This window comes from Lycorma delicatula, chromosome 4, assembly GCF_047948215.1.
Source record: "Lycorma delicatula isolate Av1 chromosome 4, ASM4794821v1, whole genome shotgun sequence".
In the NCBI taxonomy this organism is placed as follows: Eukaryota; Metazoa; Arthropoda; class Insecta; order Hemiptera; family Fulgoridae; genus Lycorma; species Lycorma delicatula.
The window spans coordinates 181,337,705-181,359,607 of NC_134458.1; the positions used below are offsets into that span (position 1 = coordinate 181,337,705).

At 28.9% G+C, this 21,903-nt stretch overlaps 1 protein-coding gene and 1 long non-coding RNA gene across 8 annotated transcripts in view; one reads left to right on the plus strand and one right to left on the minus strand.

The window, feature by feature from the left end:
* LOC142324123 (cell adhesion molecule 1-like) overlaps positions 1-21,903 on the plus strand; it is a 508,688-nt gene that overhangs the window by 355,657 nt on the left and 131,128 nt on the right. The gene's annotated exons all lie outside the window — the stretch shown is intronic.
* Positions 1-21,903, minus strand: part of LOC142324127 (uncharacterized) — a 415,902-nt gene that overhangs the window by 110,019 nt on the left and 283,980 nt on the right. Inside the window, exon 2 of the long non-coding RNA XR_012756223.1 lies at positions 8,345-8,536. This is a non-coding gene — a long non-coding RNA (uncharacterized LOC142324127). The remainder of the gene's footprint in view (positions 1-8,344; positions 8,537-21,903) is intronic.

Genomic DNA, 21,903 nt, shown 5'->3' on the forward strand with positions numbered 1-21,903 from the left:
GATAAAAGCAGAAACTGAACATAGTACAATTAATTACTTCATATGGATGAAGAAACGTGACTTGTATACATAGTTACTAAAATACAAATACTAATTAATATTCTACTGTATAAGTAAAAATACTACAACCCCAATAGAATTACGATTACTCCACACTTAAAGAGGAATGGAAGTAGATATTTCCAGTAACAGCTCAATTCTCCCTCAGCAAAACAGCATCGTATCACCTCTCTTACTCGAGGCAACCTGCATTTATACTTATATTTACAAAGGTAAAATCCAATGTACAAAGTGTAAATGCTTTGTCAGAATTTTTTGTAAAGACATTTTGAAGAGCGACATAAGCTGGCAGCCTATTGGAGAGATGCGCGGCATTATAGATGGGAACTTGTTGCTTGATGGGAAGTTAGATGGGAACTGAAAATGTTTTAATATTATATACGGTGGTGTATATAAATACTTATTAAACAAATTCACTTTTACAACACATCATGCTACTTTTTGAAATTGTTTCTAATTTTTTCTAAGTTTGTCAATTTTGTTTGTTTTAGTTTTTTTTAAATTTCATTTTGCTATCTGTAACAAACTTTTTTGTATTAAAGGGAACTGTTTTTTCCTACGAGGATAATTACATCGTGATAGTATTAGCAGTAATCTGTTTATTTTTTTATTTAGTATTATTTTACCTATGTATATTATTCTACTAAGATTACTAAGTAGTGTTTTTATTTCATTGATAGTGTAATGTACGATAATCACAGCCTCGGTGCAATTCGTAAGTTATGTTAATTATCTACATTAATAATGGCCGGACACTCAAATGTTCATTAAACACATCTTTTATTCACTTTATGTTACATCATATTAATCAATTTATTACATTTTGATTTATATTATTTTGTATTAATTGAGGTGAGTTTAAGTGTACAATTATCTTTATATTAAATCTGTTACAAGTTAATCTAGCTAGAACTGTTTTTTGTGTGTTAATAACAAGGTTAGATCATAGCGAACAATACATTTTAATGAAATAGAATAACATCATTAATAATATCAGTACTAATAACATAACATCTCATCATATCATATCAGCACTAATAAATAATAACATCAGTTAATTGAGTAAATGAGAAGAACATGACAGTTGTTTGTTTACATTAATTACGAAGAAAAAGAAATAAAATGAATCTTAACAGGTTACATTATTTCATCTTATGTTAATAATCCCAACTTTCTAGCTGACGATTTTTAAATTAAACTGTACAATCTGTGCTTAATATTGCGGATTATATATTGTAATAATTTTTTGTAAATAATTTATTTTAAAACAAAATATTAAAAATAAAGAGTTATTATTATTAACTGTTAATCAATAGAGAGCGAAAAATATTGTAAGTTAATAAATTCATTGGCATTCCAAAACAGACGCGAGATGAATAGTAAAAAAAAAAAACATACAAAAGAATTTAAAAATATATAATACAGATAAAAATAGATTAAAGATCTTAAGTAGGGAGAAAGTATAAATTTGATAAAATAAAACATAAGAATTCTGCTTATAAATGATGTTTTTAAACTAAGTAGATCCAATACGTCTTTACTATAACCACAACGAATATATAAGAAGATATTCAATTCAGAGAACAAGATACTAAAATAAAAATAAATAGAGCGTAAATAAACAAAGAGAATATCATTATCATTAATCAATAGACAGAACTATAAACTTGTAAATTCGATGAGTACTGTTTCAGTTAACTGTGTCGCCTTACTTCCATTGTCACGCCCTCAACACCAAAGTTTCCTTTACAAACCCAAAACAGTTCTGTTGCTTCCTTACATAATTTATATTACATAAAATCTAATTTAAATTTTAATAAATACGTAAATTAGGTCATCTCCAACATTATTTTGATATATTTGCCATAACCGTTCATAATAATAAAAATCAGAATAATCTTAGAATTAACATTATCTTAAAATATAGGGAGGTAATATGCAATAAAAATAAAACAGAAAACAATAGGTAAAGATAAATATTAACATACAAAATTATTAGTCTAAAAAATTGTTTTAATTAGTTAAATTTTCCAATGCGTAAGGTAATTCCCAAATTGTAATATAGTTTTGAAGATATACGACAAGGTGGAATTTTTCTTGGAATTTCAAACTTCTGACTTCAGTTTTGCAACAGAATCAAAAAGCAGTTGATTTGAATGTTACTTTCTGCTCTTCCTATCATTTTTCACTCTAACATCCGTAGTTGACGCGTCTCAGAGTACCTTCACTTACCTCCATTTTCAAAACACTTTTAACATTGAGTCATCCGGTGATGGAATCGTCGAATAAATAGCGATTTTAAGCTCCTCCCACTCTCTATTCCTACTGTCATGGCCTCTAGTGCTTTGGCTGTAATGTATTATTTTAATGGATTTTAAATTTACGTTGGGAATATGTCTTTTTCCTATCAATTTTATTGCAGAACTCATTTGATTTAAAAACATAACACATATTTGATAGAAGAAGGACATATTCCCAACAAAGTGATAAAATCCATGAAAATATTATGCATAAAAGGGGAAACGTTTAAATATTCCAAACAAACATGGAAATATTCAAGCTTAAGTTAACATGATAGGAGATAATTAATGAACAAATAAACACTCAATCCGATGTAATATTTAAAAATGTTAAATTGTTAAACTAAATAAACAGGATTAATTTAAAAAATTGTTTAACCGTTAAAGCGGGAGGGGCAAAGCAGAAGAGGCCATTACAGTAGGGATGGTGAATGGGAGGAGCTTAAAATCGCTATTTAATCAACGATTCCAACACAGGAAGATTCAGTGTTAAAAATAGTTTTGAGAATGGAGGTATGTACGTACTTTAAATATGTTTACTACGAATGTTAGAGTCCATTATTCTAATTATCGTTAAGTTGCTGTTTCGAATTTGAAGCTACTTATTTTTGATAAACACTGAAATGTTATAATCTAATCTGGCATTGTTCAGTCGGTTAATAACGAGATCTTTAATTTTTAATTTCGCTTATCAAAGCTTTCATAATTAACTCTTTCTTCTCGTTTTTGAGTTCATTCTTATTCGTTATTGAAAATATCGGTTAATTCCAAAAAATACCACTGTTTATATAATTTACCGATTATCCTGCGACTAACCACAAAAGTTTTGTTACAAAATCATTTTTTTAATTGAATAATTGTATTCATATCAGGAAATGATCAACTTAAAAATTAAAAAAAGTAAATTAAATACTGTTTTATTTAAAACGTATAAAATACATTTATATGCCAAAAAAAAAAAAAAAATGTAAATTTAGTACAAAATACACATTAAATTATTTCTTTGTAAAATTACTAATAAAAACTTCACTTGTATGTAAAATTACTTTATTTACAAAAATCACCTAGGTTCAAAGAAAACAAGGGATTAAATAACTTTTTTATAAATTTAATGTATGCTAACCGAAAGGTTTTAAATAATTTTGTTTGCAATATTCATCTATAATTTCATTTTATGAAAAATGAAAGCGCGAGGCTCCCAAATAACCGAATCTATTGAACGCATTTTAAATAAAAGCGTATTTTAAAAAAGCTATATTTTGATGTCCTGAATCAATCTCTTAAATTTGGCCAACATTTCCAGGACACGCAATAAGTGTAATGTAATAAGTGTAAACTATATAATGTAAGGTTTTTTCACATCGATTAATAGTTTACAAATTTCAAAATTTTATAATACATTGATGCAAAACAAAAGTTTATGTTTAGTCGTCAGAAATAGAAAATGTTATCAGTCGAAATAATTGTTTTATTATTAATATACAAGAACATAAATAAACATACAAATACACGTTGACTAAATAATTAACATTAATTCTGAATAAGCAACTGTTTATTACTACTCAACAACTGTTTGAGTTTATTACAACCGTTTGAGTAACTACTCAATAATAAACAATGGCTACAACAAATATTAACACAATAATCAACAATGATTCAATGGCAGACATATTTTAATTGGAGAACTTTGTTAATAATTATTAACATACGTACGTATACATATAAATTATATGAATGATCCACCTGAAATACCATAGATTGTTGTTTTACTGTTAATTATTTATAACAAATATTTTAAATATAAGAAAATAAAAATGATTTCAAATAAACGATTTATTTGAATAACACTGCTCTACAAAATGAAATAAATACTTCGTCCTGGCGTGTAAACATTGGTTACCAATTACCGTTTAATTTTAATACTTAACCTTAAATGTCCTACGAATTTTTTCCGTTAATATTTAGCAGTTTCTATCAGCGAAAGTATAACGCGTACTTAAATTGGAATTCTAAGCGTGTATTAAAATTATGTTCATACAAAATTCAGCATTGCAATTCCCAATTCAGGCTACTATTTTTTATTTATTTCATTTTTAAGTTAATCTATTATTAATGAGTAAATAATTTATTTAGTTTGGGTTAAGATATTGCATTTAGAATGTTGTAACAGGACCAGTATAACGAACCTTGGTAACGGATTTCTTCCAATTAAGAAGAAAGAAAAAACTAATAATGTAAAGAAGAATCTAGAAGGAACTAACAGGGATTCTTTTCTTAGAGTAACAGGTCCGTTTAACAATCTGTTCTTGGTAATACAGGCAATGGCACCTCCAAAAGCTGTTGTTCGACCAAAAGGGTTACCGGACCGGAAAAAGAATATATAGGAAAACGTAAGGGCGCGGACATCCTAACCCCGTAGGGGAAGACATCCGCCTTGTGACGCTTCCGGTCGCCACACCAACCCGTTCCTAGCCGGGTTCACTCAAAGTTCTTTTGAAAACCGGAATGATGGGAATCATCATGGCTGCATGTTCTTTTGAAAACTGGCTTCATGGGAATCCATGCCCTCGGCAGTGCAGTCGTCATCCCGCCGACAGTGATGTTTGCTCATTCAAAAACTGCCCTCGTCAAAACTGTGCTACACCTCACGGCTGCATGGTAACCCATACCCTCGGCAGTGCAGTCGCCGTTCCGCCGACAGCTAAGATTCAATAATAAGCACCACAATTTCTATCTAAGTGTGGCTGGATGCCAACACGCCTACCTCTGGCCAATCAACTGCCCAGGCGGTCCCTAGCCACCCGGGGTGCTACTCTACTATACCCCTTCAGCCGTCCTGCTCAGGGTAAGGGCGCGGACAATGAAAATTATTACGCTTCAACAATTAAAAGGAATAGTCGGGTCCTGGTTCTGCAGGCCAGAAGGTATAAATACTGCTGGGAACCAGCGGAAAGAGATAGTAGTTAGTTTTGTGACTGTATTCGGTGTATTCGGCGCATTCGTGATCACAGCGATAAGAGTAAGTGTCGGTAATGAGTGAAGAGTGCATCACAAGTATCCCTTTGTGAGTAGTGGTTGAGTTCGGTGAGTTATTGGTAAAAAGTAGTGAAAGTGACAGTTTTATATTCATTCACATAGTGTAGTTCTTTTATAAACAGCAAATATAATAATACTTTCAGAAAGTGAATTGTACTTCCTTTAGACTTTTCTATTGTTATCTTTTTGTTTATGTAATATGAGTTTCTATCGGTCATTAAAATGTTTTTATTATGCTGGACTGTATTCTGGTATTTATAATTTAACTGTCATTAAATAAATCTTGTCTTTTTATTTGAACTACTATTTTGTTTGTTATATATATTTATTATTATTATTATTTATTTTATTTTATATGTTTTAGAGTAGTAAATCGTACTTGTAAGAAATATTTAGTTAGTTAGTCTCCCAGTATCCGTGTCGAACCTCGAACACGCGACTATATATTGCTATTATTACATCTGATACGTTTAAATTTACCAAGTGGGACAAACTCTACAACGTGACATAGGTTATTTGTTATTAATCGAAAATATCATCCATATTGTTTGTACCGTATCGCCACCACCACAACTCAACCAGATAAGATTCAACGATTTATCAGCTTTGGTTCTGTTACTCTGAGCTACATACGATTTTGTCTTTAACATTTTAACAGAATAAAGGAAGTAAGTGTGAAGATTACCTTGAGGCGATCATTGTCTGATCGAATTATGATTTTTTTAATATTTAGAAGTTTATTTTAATGAAAAAGATCCTCCAATGCTTTTACATTGATGATGAAGTAGTGGATGAAAAATGCAAAAATCTATTCTTGGAATCAAACCCAACACTAACCGATTTAGAAACAAGTACTGTTAACTACTACACTAACTGATCAGTTAATTTGTTTTCAGTTGAATAAAACATGTTCATTATTCTAATTTAGTAATTTTAAGTACCGGTTACTAGAAAATTAAAAAAAATTAAGTGTTTAGATGAAGTGAGAAATGAAGCAAAATAAAATAAATAAATCATAAATAAACGTCTGTATAAATTCTTCGATTTGTTAAGGGCTCAAAATTTGCACAAATAAAACTAATTAGTTTTTTTTTGTATGATATAATGGGCATCGACTACTGTGTTCATAAGCACTTTTCGCAAGCTAAAACTTTCCCACCCTCATTAAAATAGCGATTAAGTCAAAAGACCAGTCTTGACATGCATATCATCTAGAAAACAGACTTAAACCCCAGAAGAACACGAGATGACAAGGGTGTATAGGCAACCCTTGTTACTTAAAAATATCCAATCCATTCCTGAAGAAATATCAAAACTCTCAATGCCATCACTTCACTAATCCACTAATGGACTTAAAAATTATTCTTCCACTAATGTTAAGATTACTCCATTAATTTTTAAAATTATAACTATTCATAACTTGTCAGATATACATATAGAAAATTTTCTTTCATTTAATACCTAGTTCAAATCTGCCCATGCGGATACACATATTGGCAGATATACATATAGAAAATTTTGTTTCGTTTAATACTTAGTTAAAATCTGTTCCATTTTGATATGCTTTTTTTATAAACTTCGAAATTCCTACGTTTTTCTTTAGTTTTTGTGGACTGTTTTTCGTACCATTTTACTCAGAATCAAATTCTCTACGAATTTTGCAAAACGTTATATGTGTTTATTGGTCATTTAACAAAGTTATTTTACACCAAACAAACAACGTCCATTTTTCGACCCAATCTTTTGTGTTTTACCCTAGAGTTTACAAAAAAATATTAAAAATACAGTTCTGGGACTTATTTTTTTTCAATTTCCCAGATCATATTTCACATAAACCCACAAAATTTATCCCAAGAATTATAATCCGGTTTAATTTTATCAGAGACGCAGAAATTAGAGCGAAATTTTTTGCCAGCCGACACTCGATAACGAAGCGTTTCCGAACCTATTTTTATATGAATTTTCTTCTTTATTTCCACCACTAGAATATGTGCTAAACTTTGTTAACATTCTTGTGAATCACTCAGTATACAAAATAATGTAGCTTGTATATTGTAAATAAATCATGTTAATACTTAACCGTCTAAAAAAACAGTAAAAAGGTTATAAAGGGCTGAAGAGAAAGACAAGAGGGAGGGAGAAAAAAAAGAGAAAGGTTAGTTGACATTCTTTCCGAAATGCGCGGTGTAGATTGATCAACATTTAATTTCGTTAATATCTAATTATTTGTGTTTCAATCTGTTACGTATATTTGAATTATTTTTTATACGGTCGTTCAAAGATTTGTAATTTTATTAAGAAATATAAAGGATGCGAAGGGATATTTATATATAAGTCTACTAGGAACGATGTGTAATCGTTTTTATGCGTATGTGAAACATGGGATATACATGAAAGAGAAGGATGCTTGATCCTTTTCCGAAGGATTAAGAGAGGATTTTTTTCTTAAAAGAGATAAAAATAAAAATGTTTAGCTATTGAAAATTTTAACTCATTAATTTTCATCCACTTTTTAATGGAAAAAAAATTAATAAAAAAGGCTAAGAAAATTTTGTTTCAAGAAAAGAGCTCGTGCAAATAATTTTATTTATAAGTTAAATTTCAGATTAAGATAAATTCTTCCTTAAAGGTTTCGTTTGATTGTATCGATTTTTTTGTCGGCTTACCTGCCCAATTACCATTTAAATTTATCACACATTTCATATTTTTTACGATAAGTAACCTGAATTTGTAGAATATAAAAGATCCCAAGATTGAATGAGATTCATTACCGAAACCTTTAAAATGAAAGTATCAGACGCTATCACACCACCACTGTGGTTTGTAGAATGATACATTTTTTTTTTTATTCTTCTAAGAAAAGATGAAAATAATGATAAAAATTCATTAATCTTAGCAATACTTCAATTTCCTATTAACAGATATTATTTAGAAATGAAAATCCTTACCCTGTATAAAACAAATCAGCAAAGTGGGTTGTATTATTTCCTGCACAGCATGCTTTTTCACTTTAAACACATACGTATTATCGAAATCAATATCTAATATACTTCTACCCAAGTGCATTCGGTTTGTTGAATGACTGTATAAAGTGTTTATCATCATTTTGAACCAAGTATAATTTATATATTATCAGCAATCTGAAAATCAAAAAGGTGTAGTATATTAAGAGATTTTAATCATGCACAGTATAATTACTTTAATGACTAAAATTTTTACCGTGTAGAGTTTAATAAATAATTTTTTTTTTCTGATCGGTACATAATAATATATTATACTCGTATAAATCATATCATTATAATAAGTAAAAGTATTATAAAGGTCAAAATTATGGATCCCGTTTTTTTAAAACATGCCTTAACGTTTTAAGGCCCCCTAATACAAAAAATGTGAAAAAATAAGTAATTATCTTCTATTATGGATCCACCTCTGATTTCTTTAACATTGAAATACATATTAGAAAAGTAATCCGATAAAATCATTTTTTTTTTTCATTTTAACAGTCGGAAAGATAAAATAGTATTGAGAAATATACAGTTCTCTGTACCTACCATTGTGATTAGCATTCTGTGTAATTCCTGTGGCTTCCTGTAAAGGCGATTTGTATCTACAAATTTCAAACTTACACTGACTAATTTCATTTTAATTTTGCAGAACGAATAAAAAATTAAATAAATTTTAAATCTGTTCTTGATGTATAAATGTAACCCCCTGAAATACAATAAAGTAATGGCTTTAAACGACGTAGATTTCCACTTTCATGTATTAAATAATAAACGGAAGAAAGTTTTATGATACAATGCAACGTAAAAATTTCTCAATCAATATGATTATTCCAAAATCAAAATTTTCCACGTGAAAAATTCGTAAATTTGTTGCGTTCTATGTGTTGTCAATTTCGCTTAATTTTTATGCGATAAGCTATATCTCGACAGACGTGTGTTGACTCTAACTTCAGGAAATTTGCGTGACAGTATTTTAAATGATTTCTTAAATTAGGAGCCCGGTTGAAAGAAATTGATGAGGCAAAGACCGGCCGCCAAAAGGACAATCATAGACGTACGGTATAGGATTAATGGATGTTCGGTGATAACAAACATGAATCAGGAAATTACTTTTTGCCCTGTTCCAATCCGAGACAACGACAGGTTACTTATAATCCATAAGGAATACAACCAACACAATAATCAATGATTGTTGATGGTCGTATAATTAACTTAATTAAAGGCTTTGTGCATCTTATAGTTAATCACACGTATAGTTTGTTGGTCGACACCAGGGTCCTGTGGCACGAAATGCGTTCCATTTTGCCTCGGCAAGAAAATTATAAGCCTCATTTTGTCGCCCAGCTGGAAAAATTTTTGTTTAAAATTAAGTATTTCCAATACGACACACAAATACTTTATTTTCACCGGAAATATACGACTTCAATCCAGTGTAAATTTCACCATCAGACAATAGCTTCTCATCGGTCAATTAGTAAAGTTAAGTAATGGAATTTTTCAATACCGCGCTTAAAAAAGTAGAAAATATACAATAAACGTTTTGTAACAAATCTATACTTTCAATATTCAAGGAATCGAAGGTGATTTCATAACAGTATACAATTGCTAAAAAATAACCCTGTGGGGTTATTTACATTTTGTATGTATGGACATATATATGTGGTTTTTATTTTTCTTAATATCTCTGGAAAGAGTGGAAGTAGAATCATGAATTTTTTATGTCGAATTATATGCAAATTTATAAAAAATAAATAAATATTTTCTTTGGTTTCAGTTTAAAATGTTTACATTTTGTATATAAATGAACAAATTTACACAAATCTTTATATTCAGAATAATAAAAAGTAACACATAACTTCCAGATAAATTACTTCTTTATTTAACAAAGATCATTTAAACCATGACATTTGAAACCAGGCCCATTACTGAGCATAGGTTTCTCCCCCAATACTCCGTGCTTTTCTATTTAAAGCTAATTTATAACAAATACCGGTATCCTCCTCCAAATCATCCTTCCCCGTTTCTTCTGTCTACTTCTTTTCCTTTTCTTATAGAAACATTTCCAAAACGTAACTTGTTTTGCCCATCTCCTATCTTTCAACCTTGCCAAGTGGCCAGCCAATTTGCACTTCAATTTCTTGAATGCTCTATATATTAGTTAATTACAATTAACTACATCTGCCACCCTAGTGTGTTGCCTTATCTGTTCACAATTAATTCTGTCTTTCCTTTTTATACCAAACACGCTTCTCTCCATTGATCATCCGGTAACCTTCATAATTTGTATGGATTTCTTCGGTAAAGATCAAATTTGTCAACCGCAGGTAAAACAAGGTGTAGCACAACAATTTAATTATTTAATTTTCTGTATATTATTCACATGATTGTTTTTCATAATGGATTTATGTGACCAATATTTTTCCAAGCAACTGCTATCCTCCTTTTGGTCTCCTTTCTTGTTCTGTACTCGAAGTTCACCAGTTGCCCTAATTAGATTGTTTCGTTTGCCAAAAGTAGTGGCTTTTCTAACAGTTTTAATCCTTTCTTACCACTATTTGTTAGCAGAACAGTTTTTTTTTCATCTATTAAGAGGAAACGTTTGTTTGTATGTTAGCAAAAATTTCAAAAACCGCTAAACTAATCGCTACCAAATTTTATCATTAGCTTCATTTTGTAATCCGGAGTGTTACAGGCTATATTAAGATTAAAGATTATTTATTAAAACGCGTAAATAGTTAATGATTCGTTGCGATGCTGCATAAAAAAAAATTTCGAATTTTTAATTAAAAAAATATTTTTGTTACCAGAGATCATTGGAGTGGGACGGGGAAAAACCTTTTTTGCAGTGACTTGAAGGCCTATTGATAAAGAAATCATACGCAAAAATCTCCCATTAACTCCTTTTCTGAACCAAGATATAGCTAAAACGGAAAAACATATGTCATTTTTGGGGGAAGGGGTGAATATTAAATAAAAGTTTTGGTAATTGTGTCTCTAATAAAAAAACTTCAACATTTGTGAGAAAAACGTTTTGTTAAAGCGCCCAATAAAGATTTTAAATTTTATTTTACCAAAACACAATCTCCCTTTCTCCAATTTTTGTAAAAATTAAATATTCATTCTCCCCGAAGGTAGTATCTGTCAAGTGGTAGAAGGTAGAAGGTTCAAGTTCGAAGAAAATCGGTCAATATGATCCAGAGTTATAAGACCAAATACAGGCCAATATACATATGTACGTACACGCGCACAAACGTCCACCTGGAAAAAATAGATTTTTTTTTAATTTAGATTATTTATAAGTTCTTTAATTCTATTTATCTCTCATTTTTTTAAGGATTCTTTTAAATGTCTCCGTAAGGCACTACAGCTGGGAAAGTAAAAATTATTATAATCTTATGTTAAATACCGCGAGAATTTGAAAAAGAAACTACAGAGTTCAAAGAATAAATACCACCAGTAAATTTTAGCAAATTAAGGAGGAAAATTTGAAAAGAGATAGCAAGTTATCAATAAACTATTTGGAGAACATAAACCAAATAACTAAATACGTCTACTGAAACAGATCACCAGAGAACTATAACACATAAAGCACTAATTGCAAACGAATTGAATGATCATTTAATACAGTTGTTTAACTTATCTCAATCTAACATGAATAAACGAGATACGGATAGCATATTTCGCTACAACACGCTGTTCTCTCTAGCAAATTGTAATCCCTCAATGTTCTTCACCTCAACAACAAATATTATAATACTTAACTTAGTTAAATCCTTTAAATACAGGAAAGCACCAGTTATTGATGAAAGTACCAGGCATTATGTTGACACCATTAATATGGTAATCGATTATATTTCAGATGTTCAGCGTTTCTTTACAACCTCAGTATGGCAACAGGCAAATACCCTGAAGATTTAAAAAATGCCGTCATCGTTCCTGTTTACAAAGAAGGTTACAAGGACAACACGAATAACTCCAGACCTATCGCCTTCTTACCTGTATTTGTAAAATTCCTGGAAAAGATAATTAGAAACAGGCTGTCTAAATCTTTAATCCAGAATGAGTTTAATAGCAAAACCCAATTTGGATTTACAGAAGGACTAAACACAGAGTATCCTATGTCAAAAGTGTTGACGTACATTTATAATGGTGTAAAAAAAATTAAAAATGTGTTTCTTGATAGACAGAAAAGCGCTTGATTCTGTTGATCACGAAATTCTATTAAATAAACTCCATAATGCAGGAATCAGAGGAATGTGTAACGGCTGGATTGGGAGTTTTCTCTCAGACAGAACCCAGCAAGTCAAAATAGATAATAAATTTAAATACTAGCACATCAGTAAAATTTGGAGTCCCTCAGGGTTCTGAACTTTCAGCGGAACTGTTTCTGGTGTATATTAATGACCTTTGTGAAGCAAAACTAAACGAATTTATAACAAAATTTGCATTTTACGAACATAGAGCATCAAACAGCCCAAACCAAATAAAAGATATTTTTCGTAAATTCTATCATTTTGTCGACCTGAAATCTTCAATGAATTTTCAAATAAGTTTAAATAGGATAAATATAATAAATAAAGTCAAGCACATTAAAATGAATAAAGTAACTAAACACATTTTCAGAAGTTCAGATCATCATTCTCCACATCATGAATCATTATACATCACAATAATTTCTATATTTTTCTCTCTTTCGAAAAATTGCTTATTAATATAATATCCAACTTAATTATACAATAATTCAATTTTCACATTTTTTAAGTTATAAAATTGCTAACTCCCATATAGGATTTCCTTGGGAGTACCTAATTTCCATTCTTTTACGATCTAAAATCGTAATATATCAAAAATATGTTAGAAAATGTTGGCCTTTTTCGGTAAGGGGATACCACTCTTTTTTTTCATTTGTTTAAAAAATAACAATAAAAACGCGAATTTTTACATTTATAAAATAATAAAAAATTAAATCAATAACCTAATAATTTTTTTTTTTTAATAATTACACTGGTCAACATAAAATTTGGAACTGAAAAAAGAAATAGATGTTCTATATAGTATTTTATACTTTTATACGCTGAATCTGAATATGTATTCCGATACCAGCAATCACGTAACGTTCTTATGTTACAAACCCATAAATTTATTTGTTCCATCATTCGTAGAACAAACATGATGAAATGGTGCTGCTTGGATAACATTAATAAGACAAAACAAGACCAGACAAGACAAAAAACGTTTTAAAAGATTCAATATTTTTAAACTTAGATCGGTTCCTCCACACCCTAGCACTGATCCCAAAGTATTTTTTGGCCACTTGTACTGCTACTTTACTTAGGAAGACATAAAAAAAATTGGTTGAAAAATATGCAATAAATAAAAAGATAGCGTTTTTCGATTTTTAGAGAAATTTTTTTTTAAATTTTAAGATAAACATACACGCATTTACTGAGGCTAATATAAAGTGGGGTAATGTTTGCAAAATTTTAAGAAAATTAAACCCCTGGAGATATTTACCTCAAACTATTACCAACATATTTGCCCATATGCACAAGTCTCTGTGCAGAATTTCATAAAAATCGGTGTTTATCCAATCAAACATTATTAAGCTTCAAACACGCCAACAAATGTACATGTGTACGTACTACAAATAATTACCTTTTTTATTTTTTGGGGTCCCTGGGTGATGAAACGTCGAGAAATACAAAAACACCATACCCCATGTTTGACTGATTACCATACTTTCCTTTTTCCAGCATAGCCCTGATTATGATGCTAGGAAATTAAAAATTAAGCTACCTCTTGAAAAATTTAATTTTATTTAAACTGGTTACGTAAATAATCAATGATAAAAATAATTAATGATTCTATTTAGATTAAAAAATGGAACTAATAAAACAAAAAAAAAAAACTTGTTAATCATATATTCATGAAAAAAAAATTCATATTATATCAATACGCTACCGATATATTTTCATCACTTTTTACATATTTGATTATTTGATAATATCCCTAAGGGAAAAACAATCCTCATGGCAATAACAAGTTATCAGAAAGGAATATACGTGTGTGTATGTATTTGTAGAAACCTTTATATCAAAGGAGAAATTTGTGGTACATTATAATATCAATTCTAAATATACTACAATGCAGTATTTCTCTTCAATAAATAAAAGTACGTTTACAAAGGTAGACCGAATGAAGTTCTGATTAAAATATATTACAAAAGAAGTGAGGAAAAAAAGAAAAAAAAGGAATGAAGATAAAGTGAAAAACTGCTGTCAACTTCTGTTTTTGAACAATCATCTGCTTTTCAGTTCGTATGTAGATATTCACTAGAGGGTTATATTGTCTGCAAATATAAAGTAACTGATAAAATATAATATGAGCTGTCATTTCGTAATTGCCCTGTTATAGTATTTCTGTCAGGTATAAATTACATAAAATTTAATCCAAATATCGAAAAAAACGTATACATACTCGTACGTACAGTGTGTCTAACAGATAACTTTAATAAAATTGCTTATGGATTTACATGCCTACATGTTGTGAGTGTGTATCCATATATGTGTGTGTATTATGAAAAAAGCTGACAATCATTTGTAAAAGATGACAATACTACTAAAATTACTAAAATTTTCCCAGTTTTTTCATGAAGCCTTAAAATTTAACCATTCCCAGTGACAAAATTGAATATTATTATTATTACCTCATCACTTAAATTAATTTATCAAAAGAAAAATAATAAATAAAAGTTCTTTATGAAATTAAACGTTATAAAAATTAACAAAAATTCAATTTTGAGTAAATATTCTTTTCTGATTTTTTGTTTAAATAACCACAGATTCTGATTCTTAATAACACCGATTCTAATTATAAAAAGAAGTCTGAAATAAATTTGGCCAACTTTAAAACAGTGTTATATTTTTAATCTAACAATAAACTCTATCTCAATGATAAAGGATAAAACTAATAAAAAATTAAAAGAATTACGAAATAAAACAATAAAAAAGGTAGAAAAATTTTTACAACTTCCCTAATTTTAGGACTAGATTGTTTATTACTACCCCGTAATTTTTTATAAGGGTTTAAATATTAAAATTACTTCGATCTTAATAATGCTTCACAAAAAAATAAAAAATAAAAAAAGATTTATTTAATCTTAAAGCAGAAACAACCAGTTTACTTCTAGTTACAGTCTCTTTAAGATAAACTAATTTTGTAGCGTATGAAAAGTGCCAAGTCTGACCAAGTCACAACCCCATAACGTTATAGATTAAAGCTAGAGACGCTATGGAAATCGGCAAATAATAAAAATAAAATTCGAGAAACGGACTGAAAAAATTAAATTGTTTTTTATATTTTATTTATAATTATTCTTTTATAAGATCCGTTATGAACTTTTTTTATAAAATATGTTACCATAATTTCTAATGAAATTTTTAAAAACTATTATTATTCTCTTCTGGTAAACTAATCAGTACGTACGATTTTAATTTTGTAAGTTCAACCTCCTTCCAGATACAGTACCGATTCCACTTCACTGCGTACAAAAAAAAATGTTATCTATCAGTTCAATAATACATAATCTCTATAAAAAATTACATGATTGTATGACGAAGCCGACATATAAATTATATATGTCTATAATTTTCCAAAACTGAAGACATTCCTTGAATGCTTATGTATTAAGTTTATGACCTACAACTTTTCAAAAAATCTTAAAAACATATCTAAACCAAACGAAAACGAAAGAAAACCGCATATTTTTCCATTTTAAGAGGTGAGGGTTAACTTTTTTTATCGTTTATAAACGCATTTCTTTAAAATGCCTCTGAAGAAAATCGAAACTGGTTTTCTCGCGATATCCCCACTCCTTAACAAACATTGAAAAAAGATTACTATGATCAATGCTTGTACATAAAAATATTTGAGCCAAATTGAAGAAAATCGGTTTTGCCAAACCTGAGTTATAAGGCCAAAAGCAGTTCGACACACATACAAGAGCTGGATCATAAAATTAGATACACCCTTGCCGTGTTCTTAACTGAAAGGGAAATTTTAATGTCTTGTGGTGGCAGCACTAGCGACTGAAAGTTTTTACAATTTAAACATTGAGGGTCTGTTTGACTTTTATAATAAAATAATGTCACCTTCTCATAAAACAATAACAAAAATGTAACTTAATAACTTAATAACTTAGTAACTTAATAACTTTCTTTGTAACCAAATTTTTTGTTCTTAATACGACATAATAATGTTAATAGTTGATAAATGTTGAAAAAATAGAGAATATCTTTTATGAAAATAATGAAAAAATTGTTTCTCATTCTCAGTCCGGAATATAATGTAGATTCCTAAGCTACTTTAATTATAACAGACTTTTAAGTGATTTTTAAAGATTGGGAAATAAATTTTAAGAAGTTTTTCTAAAAATATTCAAATATAAGCTTTACAAACTTACTTAAGCAAAGTTTTCTCTAAATTTAACATCCCCCTTCAACAAAAGCTAAAGTAAGAAAAAGAAAATTTTCAAAAAAATGTTTCTGCATATCAGGCCCATTTAACAAAATTATAAACATTTCTTGATAGTTTTATGTATGAAGTATACATTTTCAAAACAGCTTTAAAAAAATATTTAAACCGAAGGGAAATAGAGCAAAAGAACAAAAAGTATATTTCAATTTTAAGAAGTCGGGGTTGATTTTTAAAAAATCAGTTTTGGATTATTTATACACATTAAAGGTAAAAAATGTGTTTTAATAGATTTTCTCTGAAATGCCTGAGGAGGAAAATTGAAATTGGTTTTTGCGATATTCCCCCAACATTCTTAACGAATTATGAAAAAAAAAAGATTAATGCCTCATATGTAGAAATATTTGGGCCAACTATTAGAAAATCGATTTTTCAATGCTGTGATATATTATGGCAAAAGTATTGCAACACACTTTCGGACATATTTTTGCACATACATACATACGTTTCTTTGATCTAGATGAAAATTTTGGATCCTAAAACGTAAAGATTTGTAAAAAAAAACCCGATTTTTGACATCATCAACATACTCTTCCCTTTGATATAGCCATTCTACCTATATTCACCGGGAAAGTAAAAACGAGAGAGTATAGGTTTTCGAAGTGTAGTTATGAGAGGAGAATCTTAAAAGTGGAAAAGATTGATAAAATTCAATTTGGTCTTACAACGAATAACATAAGAGACAATTTTCTGGACGACCATGATAAAGATACAGACTGTTTTGCCTCGCATCTTAAGACGACTAGGTTTAATTAGTTTGCAATAATAGGGATGTATAGAATTTACAAACTTTAAAAAGATAAAACAGGAATAGGTTAAACAGATAACTAAAGATGTAGGATATAGTATACATATTTTCAGGGTAATTTTTTTTTTTTAACTCTTTAAATGAAAATTTTCTAGATACTGATGTTTTTGGAAAGCCAAAAATTACAACACATATCTCTTGTCTTGTATCGAATAGATTTAGGTTGTTGCCTGATAATTGAGATGAAAGTGAGAAGGAATAAAAGAGAATTATTGAAAAGTTTTCGAATTAAATACAGAAATATACTATGAGTTATAGAGTGAAGTTGAATATTTATAATATGAACCATGCTTCTGACCTTTTTACAACTATTTAGAAAAGGGAAAAATTTATAAATAAAAAGTTAGAAAAATATAATAAATGGTAGGAAATAGACAGTATTTTTAGATGCATAGCACCTTAAAAAAATCCTATTATAAAACCCTACTGGCGCTCATATCAATCGTTTTATCAGAAATACTTATTAGTAGCAGTATTTTGTGATAAAACCTAATAAACTGATCTGATTTCATTAAAATCGGTTCAACAATTAGACTTACACTGACACCAATACAATGTTATTTATTGTACTTGTTTGACAATACTTGTACTTGTACAATATTGTAGGTTTTTTAAAATCATAATTATTACATGTAATACTATTTATCCAAGGAAAACTTTAATAAGTTTAAAATGACAAATTTATTATTTTATTTTACATTTTGAAAGTTGAGGTTTTGATATGAAATGTCACGAGAACTTTTTTGTATTAAGAAGAATTCAAATCCAGCCAGTTAGCAACAAAGTTAAATTGAAATGACAAAAACTATTTTATAAATAGTTTCAAAGTCTCAACAGTTAACGTAAAAATTGTAATTTTTTTTGACAGATATATATATATAGAGCTTATTAAGAGAAAAAATAAACTACAAAATTTTGACAGAGGATGATTAAATATAATACGAGTATAAAATCCTACGAATAAATAAAGAAAAATATAGAGTAGAAAAACGATTTAAAAATTAAGTTAAATTTTTATGACGTCAGTAAAAGTTTAATATGTTACTACAGAGAATTATTATGCGAACAGAAAACATTCTGTGAAGTTAGCATTTAACTACGGTAAATTTAATTTTAGTTGACACCTCATGAATGAATAACTACTGCTATTAATACGTTTGTGGGATTGTAAGATTAACTTATACAAAATTGATTTTATTCCGAAATATATATTACCAGAGTGTAATATATAAAGCCACTGTATTACTTCCGGGTTCATGAGAGTTGAAGCTCTTAAACGTTTAAATCTAGCATTAAATTCAACACATCAGTTTATATTTTAATTATCTTTTTTTCATTTTAATCTATTACTGCTTTTCTGTTAAAAGTAAATAATTTTATGTTATGTTTTAATTACTTTAAAACTGCTCTTTTTTGCTGCACTTCAAATTTCTGTTTTGCAAATAGCACAAATTTAAAAGAAAAACGGAAATTAAGACCTTCATATCATTACTCCTGAAATTTTCAAAGTAGTTTTCCCGTAGGGAGGGAAGAACAATTTTCTTAATTTCTTACCTTGCTTCTTATTCACTAGTTTCCTTAACGGAAATCGTCCAATTCAATTAAGAAAAATCCGATTTCCATTTATCCCAGCCCTTGTACTGATATAAAGCAAAAATCCAAGTCATAAATGAAATAATAAACTATATATATATATAGAAAACTAATTTTTACTTAATATTTTTCGGTAATTGTACATCCTCACAAACTCCCAGTAAACATTTCTGATACAATTTTAGACATCATTTTATATAAAATCAAACTTGACCTTGATGATTAATTATATGTTCATATTAATCCCATTTAATGGATGGATTAATTAATATACATCAGTACTCTTTCCTTATGCATCCTCAAAATTTAGCTTTTCTAATACTCAATCGTTCATTCCACAAAAAAAAACTTTTTTTATTTAATGTATAATTTTACTAAAACAAAGTTAGTCAGTATCTACCGCTTTACTATAACGGTCCTTTTCAAATAAATAAAACCATTAATATCGGTTATAGACCAATTTTATGTACAACGAACCTATATAATAGTCACTTTTTGGTAATAAAATAAATTACAGAATTAAACAAAAAAGGTCATTAAGAATGAATAAGTAATTTCGTAGCTCACATTAAAAAGATTTAAAAGGTAGTTAAAAAAAGAGAGAACTTACAATTGACATTCAATTGTTAGTATAACGGTAAAATTGTTTGAGAATAATATTTTAAATTGAGGGAATACAAGATTTATAAAAGAATTGATTTTATTTCTTGAAAGAAGATATATTGGAGACTGCTAAACATAAATAAACTTTTAAACACTTTATTATTACTATTATTATTTTATAATGAACTTATTTGTACTTTAAACTGTATTAAAATACATAGCTTTAAAACTATAATTATTGTATGAATGAACTTTTTTTACATTTTTTATTCATGTTAACAAAACAAATTGAATTTTTTTTTTTTTAAACTTATTTACTACAATAAACTCTTACCAACTTTAAAACTAGTTTAAAAGTATATCCTATACCTATTTGATAAGTGTTGAAAACTATTATTAAATTTCTTTCAGGAAACATATAATAAAAAGTTTCAAATCTATAATAACAGAAAAAGTGGAAAAAATTTATTTGCTATTTTTAAGAGTGGGGGGTTTATTAGGTTTAACACTCTAATAAGATTTTAAAGTGAAACACGTTTAAAAAAGTGGTAAAGTTTTACGATAGGGAAACCAGAAAAACAAGTTACTGTGTAACGTAATTTTCAGTAAATTTTAAAATTTAGGAATGTTAATAAAGTAGGAAATAAAAAAGGTTTGGAAATTAACTAAGTAATTAAACATTTGTGGCTAATCTTGTAAAACTTTTAAGCTATATATTAAGCGATGCAAAGTATTGAAGTGGTTCTAGAAGAAACTGTTGAGATTAAAAGTTGTAAAAGAAAAGAGAATAGCTGAAATATTTAATATAATTCAGAATTTACGATGCGGAAGATACTGAAGTTAACAGATTTTCCTAAAATACAAGGAAATGATCTACGAACGTTTTTCAATAATTAAAGAAACAAATCCCCGTAGAAGAATTATTATTTATTCAATGATACCCTGCTACTTTTCAACATAATTCCTGGCTATACATAAATACTTGTGCTTTCTGATTCCAGTTGTAAAGAATTATTGACCTTGGTGTCCGAGCCATTCTAATATACAGATCTATCACGAAGTTCTACCGGGACCTTCATAATCTATTCTATTCGTAAAACTAATGAAAAAAGTTATTATAAACATAAGTCTTAAAATGCTTCGTTTGCGAGTTACGGCTGGTGAAAGACATCTCTCGGATTTCAGCTACCCCGATGAAATGAGGTCGTACTGAAAATTTTAAAATGTTAATTAAGGGGGAAAATAGGTGATTTCTTATGGTTTTATTCTAAAAATTGAATAAAATAGGTCCCAAAACCGTATCTGCAGTAGTTTTTGAAAAATCTGTTGTGAAAACCTATTAACTGGGGAAAAAACGCTGGTTTTTACGTTTGACATACAATAACTTTGTTAAATGGGTAATAAACACAGAACTTTTAAACAGACATGTAGAGTTACATAATGAACAAAATGGTTTAAGATTGGTTTCGAATTTTATTAAATGTTATACTTATTTAATGTAAACGAAAACCAAATACTACTTTTGTTGTTTTTTTAGTTCTTCAGTGCTGTCCTTAAGTTGCTCAGCCGCATCCATAATGAGGATAATCAATTCCTCACGAGAATATATTTTGTTTTTTCTACAATATTTTCATCCATTCCCAGACGCAAAAAATGTAAAGCTGTTAGATCAAGCGATCTTGGTAGCTAGGAACGTGGACCTCTACGAACGATCCATTCCTCAAGGAAATGATTTAAGTGAGCGAGTGTAAACGGCAGTAGATTAGCGGGGAGGGGTGCCATCGTGCTAGAAGTATACTTTGCGACTCAGCGCTAGATGTACATCTTCAAGCAGCTACGACAATTCTTCTTGAAGAAGGTGCAAGTAGACCTTTGCATTTATGCGGCCAGGTAATATGAACGGTCCAAACGGCTGAGAAGAAGGCCGCACCATACACTGATGCTAAATCGGTGTTGAAAATCATCT